The sequence below is a fragment of the Porites lutea genome, chromosome 8 (genome assembly GCF_958299795.1).
Source record: "Porites lutea chromosome 8, jaPorLute2.1, whole genome shotgun sequence".
NCBI lineage: Eukaryota > Metazoa > Cnidaria > Anthozoa > Scleractinia > Poritidae > Porites > Porites lutea.
In genome coordinates, this window is record NC_133208.1 from 1645083 (window position 1) to 1659691 (window position 14609).

Below are 14609 nucleotides of genomic sequence, written 5' to 3' on the forward strand. Positions count from 1 at the left end.
CAAGGGGATTTCATGCTGCGTGTAATAAAGTGGAAATTGCACGGCAAAGTATGTTTTACACACGATAAGACTCATCAAGAAAAGGGCACGATTGTAACTTAAAAGTGTTTTTGAACGTTCCTTTATTAAAAAGAAGTTCTTTGAGATGTAAAGCAGCCGGGCAAAGTCGTGTTCACAGCCGGTCAATTTGCCCGGTGCCCGGCCCTTAATGAACCCCCTGTATTTCACATCCAAAATCCAATTTGCTTTACTGCCAAATGTGGGACTGATGATTAATCTCAACTCAGAAGGAATATGTTTTCTCCATTACAACTGAAAGTAATAAATTTCCAAAAGACTGATTCAATGCCAAGTGCCTTCAAACTTTAAATGTTAATCTCAATATTGTCATACAAATCATAGACATATACATGTAGTTTCTTCGTTTCATGCGCTGAACTGACTATACATGTAGCAATTTCAAAGCTTCCATGTGGTTAGAAATCAACAACTGTGACTTTTAGAATTATTATTATTGCGGGTGTCCTAATTATCTTATTATCTATCTAACCCTAACCCAGTAATCTTATATTTATGCTTCAATCTACCCACAAAATGGCAAAGCTTAATCAGAATGAAGTAAGTGTTGTGCTCAGTTTGAAAAGGCAATGCAAACAACATGATGGAGAAAAATGGCTATGTAAAATTTTGCACATAGCCTGTTTATTAAACTCTGAAAATCCAATACAAACACAAACTCAAACTTTCATTAAACATGTATTGCTGGCGAAGGTGAGGACAATCAACCGCCTGAAAAATACAAACCATAGAATAAGGAAGAGGCAGGAATTGGGGGGGGGGGGGGGGGGGGAGGAGGGCTGATGAAAAAGTTTTGTGTGTCAAAGAGATCAAGAACGTGATATCCTAGCCTCTTTCTACATTACTGTACTCATAAACTACTGTAATGGCTAAATTGCATTATTGCAGATTCGGCCCAGTGTTTTCCAGAATTGTTTCATGCAGTTTTTGGATAGTTTCCAGGCTTTTGTTCACGGTAAATTTCAATCCTGTAAGTTTTTCCCTTGATGAATCTTCCATGTGATCGGCTTGACTAAGATCCCTGTTGCACCTTCCATTATTCTCTGCACAAAAGCTATGTGGGCAGTTCTAATTCTCTTTGGTTTTTCATTGTCCATTGTTTTCTTCTTGTGTCGTAATTTCGTTGTTTGAGGATACGTGTCTATTGATTCATTTTGTTGTCAGCTGATCCAGTTAGTGTAGAGGACCATGTCACAAATAAATTATAAGTGTGATGCAATCAAGTTCAATTTTCGCATTTTATGATTTCTTAGGTTGCAAGCAAGCTCTCCAACGCAACTGAGCTGTAAGATTTCCTTTAATCAGTGCAAAGCTGAAATGAGCGCAAATGTAAACAAACAATGAAAAACATGTGAAAGCATGAACCAAGGGTATTGGTTTGGCGCATGCTACTGGTGTACACGAGCGTAACACCGTGCCCTATGCATGATTCGCACTCAAGAAAAGGCACGGTTTTTGTGCCAAAGCACGGGAAAAAAAACATGCAAAGGCACAGATTAGGCACACTTTAGGCACAGTTAAGGCACGTTTTAAATATTGCTAAGGCACATTTTAGGCACAGTTTGGGCACAGTTTAGGCACGGTTTAGGCACGGTTTAGGCACAAATATTCAATGCTGGGCACTTTTTTGAAAATCTTTGTAACCCGACTTGCAAAAAAGAACAAACTTAGTACGAATTACAAAAATAATTCAGATCAAACACGATACAGTTAGAAGTATAGGAAGTGTAAGTTTTGAGGCGCGCCGAAAGTCGGGAATATTCTTCCACAGTCGGTGTTCACTCCGAAGATGAAGTGTAAATTCACACACGATATAAGCGGTCTGAACCTTTTTCGATTACCATGCAATTTTATAGACTGAGCTTTCTTTCGTTTCTAAAAGAAATCGTGAAAGAAAGTCGAAGCCATAATAACAAAAGTAAAGCTAAAGAAGTAAGGCACAAAAATAGCCAATAAAAGTTGTAGAAAATACTTTTTGCGATCGTGGTAAAATTGGCCTGAATTTGCATAACAACATGAAAGTGGTAATTTGAAACCTTCATGCCAACGCGTGTTGTTTTTTAATACAAAATGCAGCTGCTTTTTAAAAATGTTTCTCTGACTAAAAAGGTAGAATTTACACTTAGTAGTAAAATAATTCAAGCTGCTTGTTTGTTGTTGTTTTCTGGCTCTGTTATACCCTGTTTACATGGAGTGGGGGACCCTGGTCTAGTGGGGTAGGTTTCTTTTGTTTTGTGTCCCACAGAGCGTGAAAACAAAAGAAACCAACCCCACTAGACGGGGGTCCCCCACTCCATGTAAACAGGCCCTTAGCAAATTAAGCTTTGATTGTATAATAATCGATGAGATGTGCCAATTTTGCTTCAAGACTCATCGGCGTGCAATCAATTTTTTAGTTTTCATTTTGTAAGTCATATCACAAGTAAATTCTTTTTTTGAATGCAAATCTGCCCTCCTGAAAAAACAAATATTTCGTTCCAACTAAATGCTCTGTTAAGAGGGGGATAAGAAATTCTTGAATCGATGAAATTACTAGTATATCAACGTGTAATTGAGCTGAGCACTTATTTTAAATACGCTAACCTGTTTAAGATTCCAGTTTCTTGTTTGTCGGGGCTTTCCCTGCCGTCTCTAACCGTATTCTGACTCATGTTATTTCTTATTAGGGGATAAAAAGGTCGTCAGACCGTGTTTATGGACTTCGTAAACCTTAAAACTGACATAATCGGAGTGCGCACTTTTCTTTCTCATTGGAGCTCGATAGGCTAGACACGATTTTCTGAGTGACTCAATATTTTAGCACATCTTGTGCACAGATTAGGCACAGTTTGGGCACAACTTAGGCACGGCTTAGGCACGTTTTTCAAAACTTAAATGCTCACTTTATGCACATCTTAGGCACATTTTACGCACAAAATCTTTGTGCCAAAGCACACTCTAGAATCCAATTTTCGGTCGAACGCATGGTTTACGAATTTTCACGTTAAAAAATGCTTTCTAACCTTAGATACTTGACCTTAGCGTAAAAATGGGTTTCCTGAAGTCTTCACAGTTAGTCCATAAGAAAGGTTTAACTTATGAGCATTCCAAAAATTATTATTTCTCCTCTTAACAACAAAAGAAAGTCAATCAAAAGCTTCCTTTTAAATTGACGTTCGCGCTGCACAGAGATCGGATGTAGACAGAACATCTTTCTGAAAACGCCCTAAACTTTGTTGTTTTGCCATTATGTTCAGTAATTTTTAATACAGTTGGTACTCATAAGCCACTGACCACTGTGGAGAAATTTTTCCAAAGTACCATTAACAGAAACAGAGAAATCCCACAATATGCGTGGTTAGACTGTAAGTGTTATGCGAGCTGTTTAAAAATGGTCCCATTTTGAGCCATATTTTTCATATTTTCATTTTATTTTGGTCTTACAGCCAGAAAAAAAATATTCAATGGAAAGCTGTTTTTAAACTTAACTTCTTGCCAAATATCGATGCAATCTGAGTTTTAATAAGTTCATAAGAGCCAAACAATGTGAGATTCATAGCCGTGTACACCAGTAGCGTGCGCCAGGCCTATTGACAACATAACTAATGTCATCCCCGCCAATCAACATTTTGGATCAATTTTTTTGATGCAGATATTCAAATTCCAGAGATGTAGTTGCAAGCTCTCTATTCTTTTCCTGCCCTGCCACCAGAGTGGCCTGGAGAACTTGTAGGCTATTATTAACCCCAGCAGCAGTCAATCGATAAAAATTGGTGAAAATCGATAACTTAAATTGTTGTGTCAAATCACTATTATTGATTTTTTATGATTTTAACGATTTATAATGGAAGTCCATCAATTCTGTTTTTTTGGCATAAGTTAGAATGATAGTGCAGCCAAGAAAACACACCCACTAGTAACAACTAATCAACAAACATAAAAATGAGAAATGTGGAAACTACAACACACACAAGTTTCTCTTTAAAACCCTTTATTTTGTACATAATAACAAAAGCGTTTTGGTAATAATGTTCAGTTCTCAGTTGTTCTCTTTTAGACATCCCCTTCAGTCGAAGGGATGTCTGAAATTCAGGCTAAAAGATTTCCTTAGATAGATTTTCACTGTTTTCCATTAACAATCGATAAAAATTACTTGATTGCATACGCTAATGATTCACAAGGAGCTGCAAGCGGTGATATTTTTGCACGGCATCTGGTGGCACATCAAAGAATTTGGAATTGAAGGGCAAATTCCAAGAATACCTTCACCAGATAAGCCAGAGAGAAGGCGTTTAAAAACCTCGGGATCCTAAACAACATGTCAATCCAAATATCACTCACAGCTTTTCGCTAATGAAGAGCTATCACGCGGCGAAGCTTAAATTAGACATATCGAAATAGGAACTCATGTCAATGAAAGCATCTGAAGTGATTGTCATGTTCTCACTCAGTGTAGCAAAACATCAACAAATTGCTGCTGGTAAAAATCTGGTTCACGGGGATATGCATTTTCTTTTTTAAGAGAAAGGAATCAGTGCTGCTTTTCAGGAATAGGTTTTCTTCGGGCTAGATAGAAAACTTCAGCTTATTTTGTTCTTTGACATCTTCATGGCGCATTTTATAAAGATAACTGACTTTTACTGCTTTATCAAAGGAGAGGACAAAATTTCCGGGAGAGAGGCATTCAATTTTTTACCCATGAGGTTACAAAGAGAAAATGCAGTGATTATTAGATTTTAGCATAACCATCAGGTATATTCTACCCATGAGGTTACAGAGAGCTGAAATGCAGTGATTATCAGGGTTTAGTGTAACCATCAGGTATGTTCTACCCATGAGGTTACAGAGAGTCGAAATGCAGTGATTATTAGATTTTAATGTAACCATCAGGTATGTTCTACCCATGAGGTTACAGAGAGTCGAAATTCAGTGATTATTAGATTTTAGTGTAACCATCAGGTATGTTCTACCCATGAGGTTACAGAGAGCCGAAATGCAGTGATTATCAGAGTTTAGTGTAACCATCAGGTGTGTTCTACCCACAAGGTTACAGAGAGCCAAAACGCAGTGATTATTAGATTTTAGTGTAACCATCAGGTATGTTCTACCCATGAGGTTTCAGAGAGCCGAAATGCAGTGATTATTAGATTTTACTGTAAACATTAGGTTATTCCCACGATGTTGCAGAGAACAAATGCAGAGTAGTAGATTTTAGTGCAACCATTAGGAAACATTTCTCCACAATAGGAGAGTTTTTTGCTGGGGTTAAACAAGTATGGCTTTCCTGTGTTTCAGTACAAAGTAATTTCTGTCAGTAATTATAAGTGTAATTTTAGCACACAAACATTGTCATCTAACTCCTCACTCGTAGCCATAATAAGCCGCCAAGTAATGAAGCACATGACGAACTGGAAAATCGTCCTCAAATGGTCTTGATAAGTAAATTATACTTAAATTTGCGAAAGAAATTGTTGTTTGTCTCCCTGTCGCCCATCGAAAAAGTGACGAGTCATCACATTAGGTATATTAAACAGAGGTAATACTCACGCGTTTCACGAAACCTGTGCACTATTTTCATCGGGAAACAGATTTAAAACTTCAGTTCTTACTTTACAATAGTCCGTTCTTTTACTTTGCATTCGACAATGAATTAAAGGCAAACAAAGCGAATCCGGCACTCTTCTTTCATAAGTTGCAAGCCGCATGAAGTAAAATCCACTGATATGCAGTGCATTCTCACTGCAAATATAAACAAATGTCATGGGAAGAAATGATGGGGAGGAAAAAAATAGCAGATCTTGGCCTCGGTAATGTATTCCAGCTACCAAGCCGGCGTATCTCCAGAAGGTGGACCCGAAGAGGGACAAACCTTGTGATTTTTTTAGAAGCCATTTGCGCGCAAACTAATTTATTCTGGGGCGAAATGAAGATACTGAAATCTAATACACAAGAAGAAAATTTTTCACAACTACGGGAAGAAAGTGGTTTACCGGTTAGACTTTTTAAAAATGAATTTACTCCACAAAAGAATAAATGATATGTTTTAAATCTTGATCTTATTTACATACATGTGGTAAATTCATCATACAGGTCCCATCAAAATGAATGTACACTAATGAAACGGAATACTTTGGGACAGCTTAGTTTCTACTCAGTGGCTGCTTTGCTTTTATAACAAAAATTTTATGTTCCAGTCTGGTTTAAACGTTAGCATATCAACGCGCACAGCCACTGAATGAAAACAGCGGTCACAATCAAGTTCTTTAAAACCGACCAGATGTGCGTGACCTACCACTGTTATGGTAAGCAATTATGCTGAAGGTGTTTTAAAATGTTTTTGTGACAGTCTTTGCACTGAAGGTGTAAATGGTTAACTGAGCAGTCGCTTTGATTATCAGGAAGACCTGTCAACTTTGATGATTTAACTGATTAGATAACAGGACAGAAATTTTACTGCTTGCAGCTCCTCGTGTATTGATTTCAATTTTTATACATTGGCTTCTCTGAGATGTATCTACACCTGGAACTGCTACACTGATGTTATTTTGAAAGGGCGGCAGATCTAAATCGTCAAATAGTGGTCTCCCACAAACCTGACCAATATTGGCCATCAGAAGACGATTTTAAACCTGGTCCTGGTTGTTCAAACGCTGGATAGCGCTATCCACCGGATAAATCGCTATCCAGAGGATAAGTATTAGGGAAACCAATAATCCATTGGATAGAAATTTATTCGGTGGATAGTGTTATCCACCTTTCAAACAACTGGTGCCTGGTTTTAAAAAGTGATAATTGTTTGATACTTCGACTCTCAATTGCAATTCAATTGTCAACAAATTCACCATTAGCATGAAACCAGTTATCATTTGGATGAATAGATGTATCTTCGGATATTAATCGATGAAATCGGTAAAATTAAGATAAATTGATAAGCCAAACGTAGTGTGTCATTGATATCTACCGATTGATTGATACAATAATATTTCAATCAAATTCACCTATATAATTATAAAAATGGTTTCGCCCACACTTCCTAGCCAATGGCTACTGCTAGTTACATCAAACTATTGCAAACATGTACATGAGTTCATGTAGTATCACTGACAAATTATCTCACCTCGCTACGCCAATAAAAGAATCAGTTGAGAGAATTTGATAAAAGATCCAATCATCAATCATCATGGATACTTTTTTCTGTCCCCAAAAGGTGGCCATTGTGGAGAGGTTTAACCGTATTTAATAATACCTTGGAATTCTAAAATTATCATGTACATAATTACATGAAACTTTGCTCAATCTTCAATTCCTTTTTTTTCTTTTTCAGGCAGAAGAGAAGAACAAAGATTTGTCTTGAACAGGATTGTAGCAGATCTTCAGGTGTTCATAAGTGGCTCCAACATTAGAGGAGTAGCTGACATAAAGGAGATCATGGCCACAGGAAAGAGATCACAAGTTCTTATAACAGGTTGGTTTGGGAACCTTTATTGGTAGTACTCTCATTGATTACTTGCAGAATTTTAGAAAAAGATTTAGTTCTGGAGATGTTTGCTGACACAAGCTAGGAAGTCATTTACATGGGGTAGAATTCTGGCTAAAAATGTCAAGTTGATGGGTATATGAAACTATAGTTGGCAGGGAATCAGCCTGCAAAAAACAACCTATTATCCTTGCTCCTCACCGCTTGGAACGTTTTGCAAGAATCAGCAACAGAAATTCTATACTGATGATGCAAATCAATGTTTACACAATAAATCCTGTAGTGCTTGAGTTCCAAATGCAAATTTGTTCAATTTATATTTCTCCTGGTCGATTTTGGTTAAGTGTTGTGTTCATTTGCAAACGAGCTCCAGCAAAACTCTAATGCTTCTTCTAGAGAAGAATATATTCTAAAAATATTGACTGTTTTGCCATAGATTCATAGCTAGACATAATACTTCTAAAGCCAAGCCAATGGACGATTGCATATAAATAGAGTTGCAAGAACACACAGTGCATACAGTGAGACATGAATAGAGATATTATTGAATTTAGCCATACAGAGTGAATGTTACAATAATGTACTACAGGGTTTTTTCTAGATCGTGGCCTTGCAGGATTTGCGCATTTATTTGGAAAAAAATTGCTGCATAAAATATATGTTGTCACGTCAAATGGGGTGCAAAAAAATAGACCCAAGGATGAGTACTATTTTTTTAAATAAAAGTATTCAAAAACATCACTGACAACAACACTGATTTGACGGCGGTTCAAAAACTTACTTTGAACTTCTATAGTCAAACATCTGGGATTCTGCAGTAATTTGAGCGCAGGCTTTTTCAGTTGCCCAGATGTTCGAAAATGGCGGCAAAGTGGCCTATTTTTTCCTAAAACAAACAAAAAGGGAATTTGCAATTTTTGACCAAAGTCATTGACTGACTGACTGACTGACTGGCTGACTGACTGACTGCCGGACTGACAGACAGACTGACTGGCTGAATGATTGAGTGGCCAACTGGCTGATGACTGACTGACTGACTGGCTGGCAGACTGACTGACTGATTGACTGACTGATTGATATACTGAGTGACTGACTTGCTGACTGACTGACTAACTGACTAACTGACTGGCTTGTTGACTGATTGACTTGCCGACTGGCTGATTGACTGACTGATCGACTGGCTGACTGGCTAACTGACTGACTGACTGACTAATTGACTGACTAATTGACTAACTGGCTGACTGACTGACTTAACTGCGATCTATTGTTCCACTGTAAGTCTTTAATAAAAGAATGTGACCACTCCGTCATCCATTCAGCGCTTATGACCAACTTCTGGGCAGATTTTATGTCATCTAGTGAAGGGTATGGAATTTCTGTCACTGAGTGACAAACGTCCCTCCTCATGAAATGTCCCCCAGTGGCAATGAGCGAGGAGAAAGGTCTGTTTTTGCAGGCTGGGTACTTGAACAGTTATTAAACAGGTCCCTTTGGTTTTATTTTTCTTTCGTTTGCTATCAGGGTTTCTCATCAGGGTTTTCAATAAGGTTTTAAATAGGTGGCAAAAGCTTTGGATTAGGAAGAGACAGAAAAAACTCGCACCTGTTTCTAGGCCTCTTAGAATACATTTCCAGCATTCTGGAGCAAAAATTAGAGTTTTTGAACAGAACACAGACATCATTAAATTTTGGCCTTTTTTATTCAGTGACAGCAAATAAGTAATTTCTTATTTACCGGTTATTATTTTATTTCATCTTACCAATAGCTACAGTATGAACCACTGGTTATTTTAGTGGCTGTTTGAAATCATGTTATTTGTAAAAAAAAAAAAAAAATGGAGTAATTTCCAACGAAAAGTAGGTGGCGAGTTCACGTGAAATAGCCTGAATTTCATCCGATTACTTCGAGTCGTTATTACTCCCTCAGTAACGTCTGAATGGACGGGCCATTAATCAAATCAAATCAAATATTTATTTTATTATGTAAGAATACATAAAAGGAAACGACAGAGGTTGTCCCCATCGAGGACGCTCTCTACATACAATATAAAATAAATATACTACAATGTAAAATTTAAGACTAATTAAGAAATGGCTAAAAAAATTTACAAAATTTAAAAATTTCAATGCCATCCAGTGACGTCACTCACTACCCGAACACTGGGTAGTGATTTTGATTGGTTGATTGTCTAAACATTTGCATAATTATGTATAATTATGAAAAATTTTAGCGGGATTGTCACTTGATATTTAGTGGATCGCATCCCTTGCATTCTTTCGTGTGGTTCAAACATTTCGATAAGCTTAATCTTTATCTTCAACAACAAAATTTCCCTTGTCTTCGAAACTGAAATGCTAATTAAATTAAACTGCGAATGAAGAATCATTGCAGAGATTCAGTAGGTGTTTCATTTAGAGCCGCTTTGTTGTTTCGGCAGCTGGTGATTTTGTTTTCGCAAAGTTTTTTTAGATCAATGTTGTAATTCAACCTTCTTGCTATTTTCAGTGTCAAGTGTAATGATTCTGTTACCTTTTCTTTCTTGTTTCCTTGGTTTTTTTCTTTGTTAAGGACCAAATACCTTCTTTTCAATTAAAGCCAGTTATTGTGTTTTTGAAGTAAGTGTTCCGTGTGTGTGTTTATTTTATTGCGTGATTGCGACCGAGTTTGAATATAGAATTCAGTACAACCGGTTCAGAGTTGTAATGCATGCAGTTGATAGTTTGCATGTTAAACGTGAATCGAATCGAAAAAATAAAGTAATTCTGTATCATGCGGACATTTCCAAACAATATTTCTTGGTTTGCCACTTGAAAATCGTGTTTTACTTTTTGCATGAATTAAAGCAAAGTTCAAGGAGTAGTGACGTCACTTGACGTCATTAACAGCCGGTCGATTCAGACGTTACTGAGGTAGTAATAACGACTCAAAGTAATTGGATGATATTTAGGCTAGCTGGCTGCCAGCTCTTGTTGAAAACCCTTAGTTATGCCGTTTAGAAGCCAGGAAAATTCCTAGGCCTCCTGCCCTTATTGACCGGCCTGTTCTAAGGAACAGCTGGGGTTTTTCCCCTAAAAGCAAGTTGTTCTACAGGAATTAGGTATTTCACCTCACTGTTGTTCCACAACCCTTATTCAGGCAAAATCTTTTGATATTAAAAGTAATGTGGCAATTTGTTTTGAACAGGGTGGAACAGATCTTCAGATGCATGTTGATGAGTGGCTCCAGTGATTGAGGCATCTGTGCAAACTAAGGGACATTATTGCCACAGGATAGAGATCACAAGATCATAGGTTGGTTTGTGACTTTCATTTGTACTACTACTAGCATGGTTAAGTATATAGAGTGTAACTTAATCATGTAGTAAATTGGTTGTCATTTTGATTAGGGATGACTCTTAGTTAAATTAGACAGTTTTACATGTACCATACATTACTCTATTTCCTCAAATTTACCAGTCTCTGAATGTGATGTGGGTAACCTCAATGAAATTCAAGTGTAATTCAAGCTGCTCTTGCCCATTAGATTCCAAAATTTTATTCAACCCTTGAAATAACAACTTTGATTAGGCAGGGTGAGATGAATATTTTTAAAAAGTTGTGTACCCTTTTGTCAAGATGTTTAAGTTTACTAGCCTGAAGTACACTGTAGTCTTGCAGTCCCACCAACACCCCCCGCCCCTTCTTTTCAGCTAACATACATTGTAAATTTGACTTTATCTCAGCAAAAACATGTTGCTTGCTCATCGGAAGAAAATATGGTAGCCCGATGTGTTGCTCTACTTACAGGGCTGTCATTAAGAGCCGGGGGCCGTGGATTTCCCCCGGCTACTATAAGTGTGGCCCCCGGCTACTTTTAATGGAAAATAAAAGAAAATTAGAACCAAAAGAAACCCCTAGGTGTTTGATTCCCCGCCTACGTCTTGTATTTACCCAGCAACTTGAAATCTTAACGACAACCCTGACTTAGCCAAAATGGAGCAAAAATTAGAGTTTTTAAACAGAACACAGACATCATTAAATTTTGGCTTTTTTATTCAGTGACAGCAAATGAATAATTTCTTATTTACCTGCGTTTATTTATTTTGTCTCACCAATATAATAAGCTACAGTATGAACCACTGGTTGTTTTAGTAACTGTTTTAAATCATGCGATTTTTTTAAAAAAACTGGAGTAATTTCCAATGAAAAGTAGGTGGCAAGTTTACATGAAATAGCCAGCAAATTTCGCTAGCTGCCGGCTCTTATTGAAGACCCTTAGTTATGGCCTTTAGAAGCCGAGGAAAATCCTAGACCTCCTGCCCTTATTGACAGCCCTGATCTGAGGAACAGCTGGGGTTATCCCCTAAAAGCAAGTTGTTCCACGGGAATTAGGTATTTCACCCCACTGTTGTTCCACAACCCTTATTCAGGCGAAATCTTTTGATATTAAAATTAATGTGGCAATTTGTTTTGAACAGGGTGGAACAGATCTTCAGATGCATGTTGATGAGTGGCTCCAATGATGGAGGCAGCTGTGCAAACTAAAGGACATTATCACCACAGGATAGAGATCACAAGTTCATAGGTTGGTTTGTGACTTTCATTTGTACTACTACTAGCATGGCAAAGTAGAATGTAACTTAATCATGTAGTAAATTGGTTGTCATTTTGATTAGGGATGACTCTTAGTTAAATTCGACAGTTTTACATGTACTATACATTACTCTACTTCCTCAAATTTACCAGTCTCTGAATGTTATGTGGGTAACCTCAATGAGTAAAGTTATTATTATTATTATTATTATAAATAAATTATTAATTTTTATTACTGAAGCTACAATCTGTTACAAAAGGGCTTGAGGGACCAACTTATTTATTTGGCGAAAATGTTTATAAGACATTGTGTAATAGATTCCGAGATTTTATTCAACCCTTGAAATAACAAATTTGATTGGGCAGGGTGAGATGAAAATTTTAAAAATTGCTTACCCTTTTGTCAAGATGTTGTTTACATTTACTAGCCTGAAGTAGTCTTACAGTCTTGCAGACATGCTAGCCCTTAGCCAAACTATCGAGTGTTTTCACTCACGTAGCCAGCATCTATGCAAATTTATTGGAACAAAAGAAAGCGTTTGCATAATGAAAGAGTTTAACTCCCACAGGATTGGTTTGGGACACCAACATGGCCTTCGTGATGTCATGTGAAAACACTCTTTTGGACAGCACTTTTGTTTTGTCACTGGAGAAAGAAGGCCCTTAAATTTTCTCTATAATTATTATTCAATCCACTTAACTTTAATGGTTCTTAGAAAATAAATGAAATGAAAAAACAGAATAATTTGTTATTGTAATCTTAATGATTGTAACTTGACTTAGTTGGTTTAACCTGTTGCTTATGTAGGCCCATTTTTTGTCTTATCCAGATCAGATGCACTATGCCACAAACAGACTGGATCAAGCCTTCAACATTTAAGCTTTAGAGGTTATCTTAAGTACCGTAAGTGCTGTATAGATTGCTTTGTAATCCAGCTCTTGAGTGAACCAGATAAACAAAATGTGGCTTGCTTGTTCAAAAGATAACTATTAATCTTATCCAGGACACAAAATTAAAAATGCATTTAAATGCACTTTAAAGGAGTTAACAATAAAGTGCATCTTTAAGGGGTTGGTTGGTTTGCGCCCACACAGTAGTTCACTACTATTTTCACATGATACAAGGCATGTGGAGATTTCTTGTGCAGGGTTTTTTGTGCTACAAGGTCTCTTAGTACAATCTTTCAACTGCAGAAATTAGTAAGTAAAACATACAAGGCAAAGTTATCAACAGCTGTTGCCTTGTATGTAGTTGAGGGCAAAATCACTTTAGTTGCTTTTGTCAAGAAGCGTTGGTTTTGATTTTGAACAGAATCGGGAACACCTCAAAGAATTGAAGTAAAAAAGTGAGTTGAATCAATGTCTATTTTCATCTGGCTTCGTGCATTGTAGTTGGAAAACTTCACTTGACCCTAACTTTTTAAGGAAAAGCAGTCTGTATTTGAAGCTCAAAATGCAATCAAAGTCACTGTCTACACAAAATGAAGGAAAACATTTACTGTCCAAAACACTTTTTATGTGTTCATACCACTTGAAACTTAATTTGAGAGTTTCAATGAACCACTGGAGCAGGTTACATATAGCAGTTTAACATTGATTTTCTGTCTGGCTTTTGAAATTATCACAGCCTTCATCTTATTTTATGAAAATGCATGTAAAAATTCATTTTCGTAATCCTATTGTGCAAAGAACCACTCACTTTAAAACCTTTGGCTTGATGATTAATCACGCCTAATAGATTTTTGATTTTACGCCTGGATAAGTATTGATTTGCTTTTGATCAGCTGTTTTGCCACAGCTATGTTATAGATATATGCTAAGTTCTGCTATAGTTAAAAGGCAGTTTTACATCATTTTCATGTGCCAATTTTTGCACTTGCAAAGTCATTGCAAAAATTTAGAACTGCCATATTGTCAGTGAACCAATGATATTGAAATCTCATTTATAATATTTTGTAAAATTTAAAATTTGAAAACCATAACAAATTTTAAATTTTGTTAGCAATATGGTTAGAGCTTTGTTCAAAGTTCTCAAGATTTTCACATGGAAGATGAGGAGATGTAAAACTGACTGTTGTTTAGATCAGACATGCAATCTACATTGTGGCTTATACAGCCAGCTTCACTAACTGATTGACTTGTTAGCTGGCTGACGGACTAACATACTGCCTGACTGGCTTACTGTCTGGCTGATTGACTGACTTGCTGACTGACTGATTGACTGACTGACCGACTGGGTGACTGACTGACTGGCTGACTGACTGTCTGGCTGACTGGCTGGCTGACTGCCTGCCTAACTAATAATGTAGTCAACCAGTCAGTCAATAATTGACTGACTGGTTGACTAACTGGCTGACTGACTTGCTGACCGACTGAATGCATAGCTGACTCGTTGACTGACTTTGGACAAAAATTTAAACAGGCTGAATGATTTGTTGCAAGTTTCATATTACCATTCATCCAAGTCAATTTCTGGTTCAAAGAACCTTATGTACACTACAATT

General features: G+C 37.0%; 1 long non-coding RNA gene across 1 annotated transcript; it reads left to right on the forward strand.

Moving 5' to 3' along the window:
* The first annotated feature begins 7384 nt into the window (after positions 1-7384).
* On the forward strand, positions 7385-13372 carry LOC140947075 (uncharacterized). The gene is made up of 4 exons (XR_012166914.1): positions 7385-7522; positions 10718-10824; positions 11991-12097; positions 12936-13372. It is a non-coding gene; the product is annotated as an uncharacterized lncRNA (long non-coding RNA).
* Positions 13373-14609: the final 1237 nt, after the last annotated feature.